Raw genomic sequence first — 15,316 nt, 5'->3', positions numbered from 1 at the left:
CTGCATCGCTGATGGCAATGCAGCGCGTGCAATGTAATTCGTTTTGTTTATTCATTTATTTGCTTAACTCCATTCGGCCGTAAACCGGAGTTTACTACCCCCACCATGCCCCTCCCCCGCCCCACCGCGCTGCAGCACTCCCACGAGGAGCCGCTACTGACATTTTATGTTCCTAGCCTGGGACAGTTGAAGCATCCTTGGCACACGTTAAAGAGGTCCCTGGGAACAATTTTCAGTTTTAGTGTTAGTCTTGCAGTTCTTTATTTGAGACGAAAGAAGGACAACATTAACACATGATCTTGGTGACGTTGTTGCAAGATGGAGGACATTGTAAACACAACCCAGGTTAGCACAATCCAAAATTGCAACGCATTTTAAAGTGAAAGGAGATTGGCTCCCACACACCCGAGGGGTTCTGAGTAGGTAGGTGCAGAGTGACTATAAAGCAATGGAATGACAAGGGCTGGCAGACTTAATTAAGGTATTACTTTCCAAACCCAAGTCAATAAGCCATTATGAAGACAGATGACCAAACAACCAAACATTTCGTTTTCTCCTCCCTTGAAGAGTACGTTTGGAACACATGCCTCAGAGCACTTGGTAAAATGAATTACACCAAATCTCTCCACTGTAAGGCAATAAAGATCACCAAAAGACATATATACTTTTGGAAAGTATGAAGATATGCAAACGTGTGGTCGCTGTTCAATTGCCGTTTATGCTACTTAATCTTAGTCGAGAGAACAATAACATTCAGCACTAAATTAATAATTAAGGTAGAGAATTCTATTTTATATTCAAAAGTGCAATTAGGAGGATTGGCAAACGAAGAGAAATGATTTATGGGAATTGCAAAGAACTATGCTATTATTTCAGGAACACTGATGACCATCACTGAGACTAATTGAACTAAAAGGCACGGGCGGTTTTCAATTAGTTTAATTTTTAGGCTTCTCAGCTGCTGCTGGGCGTTTGTTGTGCATCGAGTGGAGATAAGTGAAAATGAATTTATTGAAGTGCCGACGCCCGGCGGCAGCAAGGTACTTATCATGCCATAACGTGTCACTGTCCGGGCCCTTTGGAGAGAGAACGCGGATTCTGACATCGCTTCCGGCACCTGAAATACCGTCGGCCACCGTGATCTTATGACCTTCCCACGGCAGCCTGTGCTGTCTCGCTCAGCTCGTGTAGAAGAGGGTAAGTGTTCATTATTTTACATCAGAGGCGTGGCTCGGGTGACGTGTGCGCGCGCGAGTGGTCTTCCGTCAGGTTCGAATACGGGTGGCGCGGAGTGCCTGGATGGTCCTTATCGGCTATCAAAACTGCTTGGGCACCATCACTCCAGGAAGCCTGGATCTACTCCCAGAGAACAGAGAGCTCTCAGAAGGCCAACATTTATATGAAAAAAATCACTTAATTGGTCACCCATGGCCATGTGTAAGACGCAACTGCCAGTTAATCGCCATTGCAGGTGGATTTTATATCCTAAAACTAATTCACAACATTGTAAATTGCTTCAGTGAATACATCTAAACAAAAAATGTGTTCCTCACTAGGTGTCTGTATATAGTCCAAATTGCATTGTAGACTCTCCCCTATAGTTTATTTCGTAAAGTGTACAGCCTCTTGACACCACTAGTGTGGGGGGGAAAGAGGAGCAGGGTTCATTATTACAGCTTAAACGCAACACACGAGAGGACGGGATGGGTCTCCCGCAGGCTCGGCTCCAGGAATTTTTATTTTGGTGGGCCAAGGGTGCATTTGGGTGGGCCACTGCCGGCTCGATTTGTCGCATATATGTCTAGGCAGGCCTGCTTCAGGTGGTGTAGATCGGAGCTTCCAAATCCCCTCTACTTCCACGGACAGAGTGATTTCGCAGTCACACGCACATACACACATCACACGCTGGTGGGGCCCATTACACCAACATTCATCCTACCACTCTATCCGCGCCCTGTATAAGGGGAAAACCACTTCCCTGTATCTAACCAATCTGCATATACCTTGAGGTCAATGCGACCAACTAGTTGCTTATAAATCTGGCGAAAATATTTCAAAGAATATGTAAATAAATTCAATAAACATGACAAGAAAATAACCACCCGACACAGAGATTCAAACAGAATATTCTTTTATCTAAAATTGTAGGAAAAGCCAATTAAATGCAAATTCATTTCTCTCATATTTACCTATTCTGTCTAAATGTCAGATCCTAAGTCAGAACCGGTCCTCAGTAGAAGAAACAGAGTTTCTTGCCGTCATGTAGAGTCACCGTCCTCTCCGTCAGCATAGGGACCTCGAATCATCAGTTCGGGAAGAAGTGGCGCTAGACCTCTCTAGTCTACTAATATTTATACTAAAAGTTACCTTCCAAATGTTACAAACATGTTATGAAAAATGGATGAACAGCGGAAATAATGTCGTCTTGATACACCACGAAAAGTTCACACGTATTGATTGTCTAAGAAAATGAATAGAAATAAAAATTCCAAACTAATTTGTTACTTCTACGGATGTCTCCATTGGATAATTTGTATCTTATTTATAGGATCATTTATGAGTTCACAAAAGTCAGTTTTCCGATTTTGCAACATCTCATGTTCAGGGGCTTTTCCGGCATCCATCCCAGATTTGTCGTCATGGTCATGGCTTTTCAGTTCACCGCTCAGGCAAGGTCACAAGCAGCGCGAAGCCTTCTTGTAAAATATTCCAGCAACTCAAATGCAGGCTGCGGGTGGTGGCCATTTTATGGCAGGCCACAATGGACAACTTAAGCAAAAATAAACACAAACATAATTACTGCACATAAATGATTATACAGTGTTATTCCCCTACTAATACCCTTATGTGTATGTATTTATCTAGCCATTTGCGACATTAAAAGCCATTAATGCATATTACTTATTAGCGTAAAACACAATAACATCACATAAGCAACATCCATTTCTGTCAGTCTGCTCACCAACTTAGTTCACTTATTATTTTAGCCATGCAATAGCATTCCCACGTGTAATTCTTCTGTTAATAAGGTTGGTTAGATTGAACACGACACATCTTTAATAGTTATTAATTAATCAGTAGTACTTTTAATTGTAACATGCGAAAACGAAACAGATATATGGTTTTCGAATAAAAACCCTGCTCCATCACAGGGCCCTCCTTTATCTCTTCTTAGTCTTACAAGGCCCAGTAAAACGCACTCTTTTCCTAATCTCTTTCAAAATGTTATCACTCTCAAAAAGTGTTTTTTCTATGTAATGTTCCTTTGATGGGAAGAGGAGGTTTCTGAGGTGGGAGTGATTACACCGTCTGCTCACATTTTTAAACAGTGAATTACACGAGAGAAGTGTACAATATTTCATTTTAATTTGTGAAAATGTTTATAAAGGCTTAATTCTGGGCCCCCTTCTTCAAATATAGATGGAGAGAGCCTCCAATAAAGGCCTTAGTTTGATGAGGGCTGAGAGTGAGATGCCAATAAATATCTTGGCTCCAACGATCGCTGGGAGTGAGACTCCATTGTAGGCCTCAGATCCAATGAAGGTCTACAGATAGTCCAATAAATGCCTTGGATCCAAGAGGACAAGGACTAAGACTCAAACTAGCCTTGGCAATTAACTCAGACCAGCCCCGTGGAGAGGGTGTGGGGGAATTTGGGTGGGCTTGGAGCCAGTAGGAAACACTGCTGCTGCTTTTGTTACAAGGGGCCGATATTGCAGCACTGCTGTAAAACCAGCCCCCAGTAACAAAAACGGCCCCTGCTGGTCCAAAATTGGCCACTGCCCTTCTGGCACATCGGGAAAACGCCAGGTGCCCGCTACAGCCAGTTCGACCCTAGTAAGACTCTAATAAAGTCCTGGTATCTGACAAGGGCCAGGAGTGAGACTCCAATGAAGCCCTTAGATCCAATAAGGTCAGGAGTGAGACTCAATTGAAGTCCTTGGATTTGATGAGGACCTCGATTGAGATTCCAATAAAGGCCTTGGATCCAATGAGGGCCAGGAATGAAACTCCACTAAAGTCCTTAACTTCAACGACGGCCCTTAGCGAGACTCTAGTAAAGCCCTTGGATCTGACAAGGGCAGGAGGGAGACTGTAGTTGACTCCTCAGATCTGGTGAGGGCAAGATGCGAGACTCTATTGAAGAACTTGGATCCATTTCCTGGTTCACAAATATGACTCAATTATAACTTGTGGTGCAATGGTGGTTGGCCAGCAGTGAAGGGACTTTGTACCAACATATAATTTTCCCTAATTGAGTGAGACTTGAGATGTCCTACTTAACATCTCTGTGAGAAGTTGGCCTGGTATATGCTGTTCACTAGTTCTAGTGACCACCTTGTACCATGCCAAGCAACCCTTATGGTGTGGTTGTAAGTCAACCTTTTTGGACTAGCTGCCCTAGTGGTAGCGTAGGCTAAGCAGTCTTTGAGGCTAAACTCGTGATGCGTGTTAAGCAAGCTGTTTTACCAATAGTAACCCCCTTTTATACCAATGAAAGGACACCACACAGATATATATTCAAAATATATATGTATTTATTTCTCAAAGTAACCCCTAGTCTCTTTATGAGCACAGGAGCACAAATCGTCAAACAAGATTATCACAGAATACACAGAAGTTGCACTTTATATGGATAGGCCCTGGTGGCCACTCAAACCATATACTAAAATAGTGGTATAAGTACCACGAACAGAAAAGGGAAAAGGCCTAGGGCCTCTAGAATCGCTGGGCCTACAAGGAGCTAACGTCAGTTAGTGACCAGGAGGTCCACGGGTGGCGTGTGCAGAGCAAATAGTCACACGCGTGCTCCCATAGGTTTCAATGGGTGCGTAAAAAGTACAAAGTTACTGCAAAAGGAATCTTCCGGATGACCTAGGAACTTAAGATTTGGAACACAGGCACTAGAGATGTAATACTACACTTGGGCACAGGAGTGCCAGCTTTACCTCACCCACAGGAAGCGGGTGCATAGGCCTCGAAGTGCGTCGGGTTTCTTCTATCGGTTCCGTGGGGCCTGTAGACAAAAGTGCTGCAGGCGGTCGGTCGGGAAGAGATGCAGTGGATCCAAGAGTGGATCGGAGATGTTGAAGACCTGTAAGCAGAGGGGACAGTGTTCACAGTCACTAGCCAGTGACCAGCGTGGCACCAGGTGGGTACCAGGCGATGTCGGGTGCAAACAGGAAGGAAGGTGTAGCTTGACTCTGCAGCCACGTGGTCCCTGAAGGTCGACGACGTCCAGGAGTCGAGTCACGAGCTGTCCCACGCAGGCTCTCGCTGTCGGCGGTGTCGGCGACTTGATCGAAGCAAACAAGCCTTGGCAAAAGCAATTGTTGTAGGCAAGGAGATAAGCTGATGGTTCTGACCAGCAAGGTCAGAGGAACTGCTCCTTTGGAGGGGAGCAAGGGCCAGTCTGGAGCAACCAGACCAGCGGTGTTTGTTGTAGATTTCGTCGCCAAGATGGCCACTAGCCAGCGGGCCAGCAACCGGTTAGGCGCGTTGAGTGGCAAAATGCAGAAGGGCCCCACGCAGATCGTGGAGATGCTGGAGGGCTCACCTTTGGTGCAGATGCTGCTCGAGGGTTGGGCTTCTCAGGACCCAAAGCACAACTTGGAGGGAGCCTCGGTTGTTGCACTGGTCAGCTTGTCGTAGTCGTTTCAAGATGGCTGGCTCCACGTGTCTCGGTGCCTCCACGGGTCTCCTCTTTGCAGGGACTGTGGATCGGGCGGTGAGAAGTCTGGAGGTCCAGGTCTTGTCAGTCTCTAGGCTCGGGCTCCGGCGGGAGGCGGCGGCAAAGCAGACGTTGATTCGCTGGATGGTGCTTGCGTTAGCAAGGTGGTCACTCCCTGACCACAGGGGAGATTGGCTTCAGTCCTCTGTGCAGCAGAGCGTCGAAGTTCCCGTCTTCTTCTTAGTTTCAAGTTGATTCCAGGATGTCTGAAGTCTTAGGACACAGCTCCTACCTTTAAGCGGATTCTAGGGGCCGGACTACCTGCTAGGTCCCTCCCTATGGGTGGGACCAGGAAGGGGGGTGGTTACACCCCCAATCCTTTGTCCAGCTCGCCCCAGGCCCGGGACTGGTGTGCCCCAGGACCGGTTTGAACTGGCATATGCACCGAGGCTCCTTGTGAGCCACAGGCATGTCTGGTTTCTTTCAAGCCCTACCTGACCAATACACAAAATCCTGTCTGGGGTGGTGCACGCACCTCCCCTGGCAGGAAACCCTTTGTCCACACCTCCCAAGCTGGAAGGACTCCCAGCAGCAGGCGGGCAGACTTGTGTCTGTGGTGGCAGCATCCATTTTGTGGAGCTGAGGCTATGTCTGATTTTACCCGGGTTTCAGGTACTGTACATGTCGTGTCCCTCTAGAAGGGTGGAATGCTAACCCCGTCGCCAGAATTGGCGAGGGGTTAGTATTCCAATTCGTATGACACCTTACTCGACATGTTTTGATAAAGCCAAACCAAAGATAGCATTTAACCGCGAGGTTCATAATGCACTTTAAGAGTATATGGTATGACGATATCTGGAAACAGTAGAAGGAAGTTGTTCCGACCACTGCAGACAGGCTCAGCTCATGCCAGAGCACCATCTCACATGGAACCAAGCACTCTGCCTTCAGGATTGTTAAGGCCTGCCATAGGAGTGACTTATAGGTTACCAGGTGTCCCATTTAAGGTTAGGTATAGGTATTCTACACCTAAGTAAGAGGTGATTACACCAACTTACCCCAGCTGAGTGATCAGCCAGTTGTGTCAAATTGTTAGGCCAAGCCTGGGGTGGCATAATACATGCTGCAGCCCTTGGCAGGCCTTGGGTACACCAATGCCCTGGGTACCTAGTGTACACTGGTACAGGGGCTGACAGGGTGATCCACTTCCAATTGGTTATGCACCTAGGGTGCATAGTTTTAATTTAGTAGAGAGAACAGCAGGCTGGGGGTCTGATTGGCAGGCCCACAGCCTCAATATGTCAAAAACCAGTGAAGCAAAAAGCAAAAATTTGGGGTGACCATAGGATAGCAGACCCTACTCTCCTACACAACCCCCCCCCAAACGCTGGGACATTAAACTAGCCTTGACCAGTCTCGTCTTCATGTCCTAAGTGGAAGTACCTGGAGAGACCATCTGCATTCCCATGGTCAGTACCTGGCCGGTGCTCCACTGTAAAGTCCATCCCCTGTAGGGAAATGGACCACCTAAGCAGTTTGGGGTTTTCACCCTTCATCTGATTTAGCCACAAGAGGGGCTTATGGTCGGTCTGAATCTTGAAGTGAGTGCCAAACAAGTATGGCCTCAGCTTCTTCAGGGCCCACACCACAGCAAAGGCCTCCCTCTCAATAGCTGACCAATTCTTCTCTCTGGGGGTCAACCTTCTGCTAATAAAAGCAATGGGTTGGTCTCGACCATCTACATTAAGTTGTGACAGCACAGCTCCCACACCCAACTCAGAAGCATCTGTTTGGACAATAAACTCTTTGGAGTAGTCAGGACTTTTCAGGATAGGTGCAGAGCACATGGCCTCCTTCAGGTCATCAAATGCCTTTTGACAGCTTACTGTCCACTGAACCTTTTTGGGCATCTTCTTGGATGTCAGATCATTAAGAGGAGTCACAATGGACCCATAGTTCTTAACAAACTTCCTGTAGTACCCAGTCAAGCCCAAGAAAGCTCGAACTTGAGTCTGGGTGGTTGGAGGGGACCAGTCCTTGATGGATTGTATCTTACTCTCCAGTGGTTGAACTTGGCCTCCACCTACAAGGTGGCCCAAATATACAACCTTACTCTGCCCTATCTGGCACTTTGTAGCCTTGATAGTGAGGCCTGCCCTTTGCAGAGCCTCAAGAGCCTTCTTCAGGTGGATCAGGTGATCCTCCCAGGTGGAGCTAAAGACAGCAATGTCATCAAGATATGCTGCGCAAAAGTCATCCAACCCAGTAAGGACTTGGTTCACCAGCCTTTGGAAGGTGGCAGGTGCATTCTTCAGACCAAAGGGCATCACCACAAACTGGTAGTGCCCACCTGGGGTTGAGAATGCTGTTTTGGCCTTAGACTCCTCAGCTAATCTGATTTGCCAATAGCCAGCTGTTAAGTCAAATGTGCTTAAAAACTTTGCAGAAGCTAGTTTGTCTATGAGCTCATCTGCCCTTGGAATAGGGTGTGCATCTGTCCTGGTGACAGCATTGAGTCCTCTGTAATCCACACAGAACCTCATCTCTCTCTTGCCATCTTTGGTGTGAGGTTTGGGGACCAGAACCACTGGGCTAGCCCAGGGGCTCTCTGAGGGTTCAATGACACCTAATTCCAGCATTTTATGTACCTCAGCCTTTATACAGTCCCTGACGTGGTCAGGTTGTCTGTAAAGTTTGTTCTTTACAGGCAGACTGTCACCAGTGTCCACCACATGGGTACACCAGTCAGTTTGACTAGGTATCAAGGAAAACATATGTGAAAATGATTGTTGAACCTGTCTACATTCAGTCTGCTGATGGGCAGTGAGGTTGCCTCCAAGGGTCACTCCTTCAACTGAGCCATCTTCAGGGTTCTGAGACAACAGGTCTGGGAGAGGGTCACTCTCTTCCTCCTGTCCCTCATCTGTAGCCATGAGCAAGCCCATGTCTGCCCTGTCAACATATGCTTTAAGCCTGTTAACATGGAGTACCCTGTGGGGACTCCTGGGAGTTCCTAGGTCGACCAAGTAGGTGACCTCTCCCTTCTTTTCCAGGATTGTATGGGGTCCAGACCATTTGTCTTGGAGTGCTGCTGGGGCCACTGGCTCCAACACCCATACCTTCTGTCCTGGCTGAAACTCAACCAAGACAGCCTTTTGGTCATGCCAAGCTTTCTGTAAGGCCTGGCTTGCCTCAAGGTTTTTGGATGCCTTCTCCATATACTCAGCCATCCTGGAGCGGAGACCAAGTACATAGTCCACTATGTCTAGCTTAGGCTTTTTGAGAGGTAACTCCCAGCCTTCCTTCACCAAACACAGTGGGCCTCTCACAGGGTGCCCAAACAACAATTCAAAGGGGCTGTAGCCAACTCCTTTTTGTGGGACCTCTCTGTAAGCAAACAGAAGGCAGGGTAGAAGGATGTCCCATCTTCGCCTGAGCTTTTCAGGTAATCCTTTGATCATACCCTTTAGGGTCTTGTTGAATCTCTCAACAAGCCCATTGCATTGTGGGTGATAAGGGGTGGTGAACTTGTAGTTGACACCACATTCCTTCCACATAGCTGTTAAGTATCCTGACATAAAGTTGGTACCTCTGTCAGATACTACCTCCTTAGGAAACCCCACTCTGGAGAATACTCCCAGCAGGGCCCTGGCCACAACAGGTGCTGTAGTGGTCCTAAGGGGAATTGCCTCTGGATACCTGGTGGCATGATCCACTACCACCAGTATAAATCTGTGCCCAGATGCAGTGGGAGGATCCATGGGACCCACTATGTCTATTCCCACTCTTTCAAAGGGAACCCCCACCACAGGTAGTGGTATCAGGGGGGCCTTTGTTGTGCCACCTGATTTGCCACTGGCTTGGCAGGTAACACAGGAGCGACAAAACTCCTTTGTATCTTCATTCATATGAGGCCAGTGAAAGTGAGGGACAAGTCTGTCCCAGGTCTTGTTCTGGCCTAGGTGTCCTGCTAAAGGAATATCATGGGCCAAGGTAAGAAGGAAGCCCCTAAATTGCAGAGGTATAACCAACCTCCTGGTTGCACCAGGCTTGGGGTCTCTAGCCTCTGAATAAAGGAGCCCTTCATACCAATACACTTTATGGGTACCTTGAGCATTCCCAGCAGCCTCAGCAGCAGCCAGCTGTCTGAGGGGTTCAAGAGAGGGACAGGATAACTGAGCCTGCCTCAAGTCAGCCCTTGAAGGTCCCCCTGTCCCCAGAAACTCAACCTGGTCAGGTTCAAGCTCTTCAGGGACAGTTCCTTCAGGGTCCTCTAGATCAGCTTCCTGGGAAGGCTGATCATCACTCTGAGGCAGGGGGGAAGGCACAGCCTTGACCCTCCTGTTCTTCTTCTTGGTAGGTGCTTGGTCCATTGTTCCAGGATCCAAGACCTGTGGTTCAGTGAGGCACTTTTTGGCCTGTGACCTGGTCACAGCAAGGACATGTGATGATATACCTAACATCTCTGCATGAGTCCTGTACTCCACTTCTGACCATAGAGAACTCTCTAGGTCATTGCCCAACAAACATTCTACTGGGAGGTCTGCACTAACCACAACCCTTTTGAGGCCAGTTACCCCTCCCCATGAGAAGTTAACAACTGCCACACTATGTGAAGTAGTGGCATTGCTGGCATTGGTCACCAGGTAGTTCTCACCTGGTATGTACTGTCCAGGGTCCACAAAGCCTGGTGTCACCATAGTGACACTGGCACATGTGTCCCTGTAGGCTTGAGCCACTTTGTCATTAATTAAAGGAGTCTGTCTGTACTTGCCCAGGTTACTGGGGCTCACAGTCAGGGACAAATCAATGTCCCCATCACAGATCAAGACTGCCTGTGTCAGGGTTCTGTCTAAGTCAGAATCTCCTTCAGTTCCCATAGTGATTCCCACTACACCCTTTGTCTGGGGACCAACACTGCTAACAGTAGTACTGGGAGCAGGTGCCTTAGGGGCAACAGTGTTGGGGGCTCCACCCTTTTTGCAATCACTAGTCCAGTGAGTTGTATTTTTGCAATGATTGCACCAGGGTTTCTTTTGACCTTCTTTCTTCTTTTTGGACTGTTGTTGGGACCCACCCTCCTTAGCAGTAGTTTGGGGCCCTGTTGAAGACTTCTGGTCTTTAGATTTCTGATCTCCACCCTTTTGGTCTGTTTTCTTCTGATCACCCCCTTGGCCCTGGTTCTGGTTCTTTTGCTTAACCCTGGTTCTGACCCATTTGTCTGCCTTCTTTCCCAATTCTTGGGGAGAGGTCAGATCAGAGTCAACCAAGTGTTGATGCAGTTGCTGGTTTTGACAGTTATTTAAAATCTGTTCTCTCATCATCAAATTATACAATCCTGTAAAATCAGATACCTTACTTCCCAGCAACCAACCCTCCAAAGCCTTAGTGGCACATTCAATGTATTCAGACCAGTCCTGAGTCTGTGTCTTTTGGGTGTCTCTGAACATTAACCTGTACTGCTCAGTGGTTAAGCCTAACCCATCAACTAGAACACTCTTCGGGACTCTGTAGTTTCTGACATCCTCTTCTCTAACAGTGAGGAGTCTGTCTCTGCCTCTTCCCTCAAAGGAGAGCCAGAGGATTGCTGCCCACTGGTCTTCAGGAACCTGCTGTACTTTGCAGGCTCTCTCAAGAGCAGTTATCCACTTGTGGATGTCATCCCCACTTTTGTAGGGGGGCACAACCTTAGACAGGTTTCTATTATCGAAAACCCTATCTTTGTCCTTAGGGACAATGCTGCCACCAGTGGGTATAGACCCACTCTCTTTATGCTGTCTAGCCTTGCTCAGTTTCTCTTCCATCAGGGCTACTTCTAGCTCCTGCTTCCTGATCCTCAGCTGGGCTTCTTGCATCTTGGCCTCATGTTCCCTCCTCTGAGGGGTGGTCATCCTTCTCCTGGAGTGACCTTGAGAGCCTCTAGAGCCATGGGAAGCATTGGAGTCACCTGAGCGATTCCTTTGCCTTCCAAGCCCTGTGTTAAGTCCACTGGGGAGATCCAGTGGGGTGAACCCACTGTCAGTCCCCAATAGCCTTGGTTTAGCTGGGCCAAGTATAACACTTGGCACTGGGCTAGTTCTCCCTTCATCCTCACCACTGTCTGTATCCCCCTCACTTTCCTCCTCTGTAGTATGGTTTTCATCTAAGGGATGGCTATTGGAAAGGGGTACCTCAGTGGCATCTTCAGAAGGGGGGCCTCCTGTTCCTGTCCCTAAGGGGGCTAACTGGGAAGCTCTCTTGAGCTCTCTTTGATTCTCATCCTCTTGCAAGAGTGCTCTGAGCACAGCAGAGGTAGGGTTCTTGGGCTGTTTAAGGCCTCTAAGAGTTGCCAACTGCCTGAGCTCATTCTGATTAAGGGTAGCAAAGATGGATGGTGCCCTCGGGGGGTCACTCTCAACAGAGATGGGTACAGTGGACCCCTCTGCCCCAGCCATTGCTCTTAAGTGTGGGTGGATGTGTTGCAATCTACCTACACTTGGGTTTACCTACTAAACCTATCTAGTGGTTGTAGTCAGGGTGTGCTACTCCCTTTGCTCTACAACAACTAAGTTCAGTAGAACTTAAGTATATCTAATCTTGTTTTATATGTACCTACAGGTACCTATGTGATCTTTCAATTGGTAACCAAGAGATTACAATGGTAAAACACAGCAAGCTCAAATCCAACCGCTGCTCACCAATGTGAGAAGTTGGCCTGGTATATGCTGTTCACTAGTTCTAGTGACCACCTTGTACCATGCCAAGCAACCCTTATGGTGTGGTTGTAAGTCAACCTTTTTGGACTAGCTGCCCTAGTGGTAGCGTAGGCTAAGCAGTCTTTGAGGCTAAACTCGTGATGCGTGTTAAGCAAGCTGTTTTACCAATAGTAACCCCCTTTTATACCAATGAAAGGACACCACACAGATATATATTCAAAATATATATGTATTTATTTCTCAAAGTAACCCCTAGTCTCTTTATGAGCACAGGAGCACAAATCGTCAAACAAGATTATCACAGAATACACAGAAGTTGCACTTTATATGGATAGGCCCTGGTGGCCACTCAAACCATATACTAAAATAGTGGTATAAGTACCACGAACAGAAAAGGGAAAAGGCCTAGGGCCTCTAGAATCGCTGGGCCTACAAGGAGCTAACGTCAGTTAGTGACCAGGAGGTCCACGGGTGGCGTGTGCAGAGCAAATAGTCACACGCGTGCTCCCATAGGTTTCAATGGGTGCGTAAAAAGTACAAAGTTACTGCAAAAGGAATCTTCTGGATGACCTAGGAACTTAAGATTTGGAACACAGGCACTAGAGATGTAATACTACACTTGGGCACAGGAGTGCCAGCTTTACCTCACCCACAGGAAGCGGGTGCATAGGCCTCGAAGTGCGTCGGGTTTCTTCTATCGGTTCCGTGGGGCCTGTAGACAAAAGTGCTGCAGGCGGTCGGTCGGGAAGAGATGCAGTGGATCCAAGAGTGGATCGGAGATGTTGAAGACCTGTAAGCAGAGGGGACAGTGTTCACAGTCACTAGCCAGTGACCAGCGTGGCACCAGGTGGGTACCAGGCGATGTCGGGTGCAAACAGGAAGGAAGGTGTAGCTTGACTCTGCAGCCACGTGGTCCCTGAAGGTCGACGACGTCCAGGAGTCGAGTCACGAGCTGTCCCACGCAGGCTCTCGCTGTCGGCGGTGTCGGCGACTTGATCGAAGCAAACAAGCCTTGGCAAAAGCAATTGTTGTAGGCAAGGAGATAAGCTGATGGTTCTGACCAGCAAGGTCAGAGGAACTGCTCCTTTGGAGGGGAGCAAGGGCCAGTCTGGAGCAACCAGACCAGCGGTGTTTGTCGTAGATTTCGTCGCCAAGATGGCCACTAGCCAGCGGGCCAGCAACCGGTTAGGCGCGTCGAGTGGCAAAATGCAGAAGGGCCCCACGCAGATCGTGGAGATGCTGGAGGGCTCACCTTTGGTGCAGATGCTGCTCGAGGGTTGGGCTTCTCAGGACCCAAAGCACAACTTGGAGGGAGCCTCGGTTGTTGCACTGGTCAGCTTGTCGTAGTCGTTTCAAGATGGCTGGCTCCACGTGTCTCGGTGCCTCCACGGGTCTCCTCTTTGCAGGGACTGTGGATCGGGCGGTGAGAAGTCTGGAGGTCCAGGTCTTGTCAGTCTCTGGGCTCGGGCTCTGGCGGGAGGCGGCGGCAAAGCAGACGTTGATTCGCTGGATGGTGCTTGCGTTAGCAAGGTGGTCACTCCCTGACCACAGGGGAGATTGGCTTCAGTCCTCTGTGCAGCAGAGCGTCGAAGTTCCCGTCTTCTTCTTAGTTTCAAGTTGATTCCAGGATGTCTGAAGTCTTAGGACACAGCTCCTACCTTTAAGCGGATTCTAGGGGCCGGACTACCTGCTAGGTCCCTCCCTATGGGTGGGACCAGGAAGGGGGGTGGTTACACCCCCAATCCTTTGTCCAGCTCGCCCCAGGCCCGGGACTGGTGTGCCCCAGGACCGGTTTGAACTGGCATATGCACCGAGGCTCCTTGTGAGCCACAGGCATGTCTGGTTTCTTTCAAGCCCTACCTGACCAATACACAAAATCCTGTCTGGGGTGGTGCACGCACCTCCCCTGGCAGGAAACCCTTTGTCCACACCTCCCAAGCTGGAAGGACTCCCAGCAGCAGGCGGGCAGACTTGTGTCTGTGGTGGCAGCATCCATTTTGTGGAGCTGAGGCTATGTCTGATTTTACCCGGGTTTCAGGTACTGTACATGTCGTGTCCCTCTAGAAGGGTGGAATGCTAACCCCGTCGCCAGAATTGGCGAGGGGTTAGTATTCCAATTCGTATGACACCTTACTCGACATGTTTTGATAAAGCCAAACCAAAGATAGCATTTAACCGCGAGGTTCATAATGCACTTTAAGAGTATATGGAATGACGATATCTGGAAACAGTAGAAGGAAGTTGTTCCGACCACTGCAGACAGGCTCAGCTCATGCCAGAGCACCATCTCACATGGAACCAAGCACTCTGCCTTCAGGATTGTTAAGGCCTGCCATAGGAGTGACTTATAGGTTACCAGGTGTCCCATTTAAGGTTAGGTATAGGTATTCTACACCTAAGTAAGAGGTGATTACACCAACTTACCCCAGCTGAGTGATCAGCCAGTTGTGTCAAATTGTTAGGCCAAGCCTGGGGTGGCATAATACATGCTGCAGCCCTTGGCAGGCCTTGGGTACACCAATGCCCTGGGTACCTAGTGTACACTGGTACAGGGGCTGACAGGGTGATCCACTTCCAATTGGTTATGCACCTAGGGTGCATAGTTTTAATTTAGTAGAGAGAACAGCAGGCTGGGGGTCTGATTGGCAGGCCCACAGCCTCAATATGTCAAAAACCAGTGAAGCAAAAAGCAAAAATTTGGGGTGACCATAGGATAGCAGACCCTACTCTCCTACAATCTCCACTCAATGACCTTTGACCTCATGAAATCTACATTAAGGATCTCAAGGTCTGAGAAAAATATGTGCACTTCAGACACTTTCTGACTCTATTGTGACCAGAAGCATCTGTGCACTCAACTATTACCCTCGTTAACTTATTTACAGGAACTGGTGGGGCAACAAGAGGGCCCTCCACCTCAAGGGCTGAGACTAGGGTAACCCCACACCAC

Source organism: Triturus cristatus, chromosome 10 (assembly GCF_964204655.1).
Source record: "Triturus cristatus chromosome 10, aTriCri1.1, whole genome shotgun sequence".
Lineage (NCBI taxonomy): Eukaryota > Metazoa > Chordata > Amphibia > Caudata > Salamandridae > Triturus > Triturus cristatus.
The sequence above is the reverse complement of the archived record's forward strand: the minus strand, read 5'-3'. Positions refer to the sequence as shown.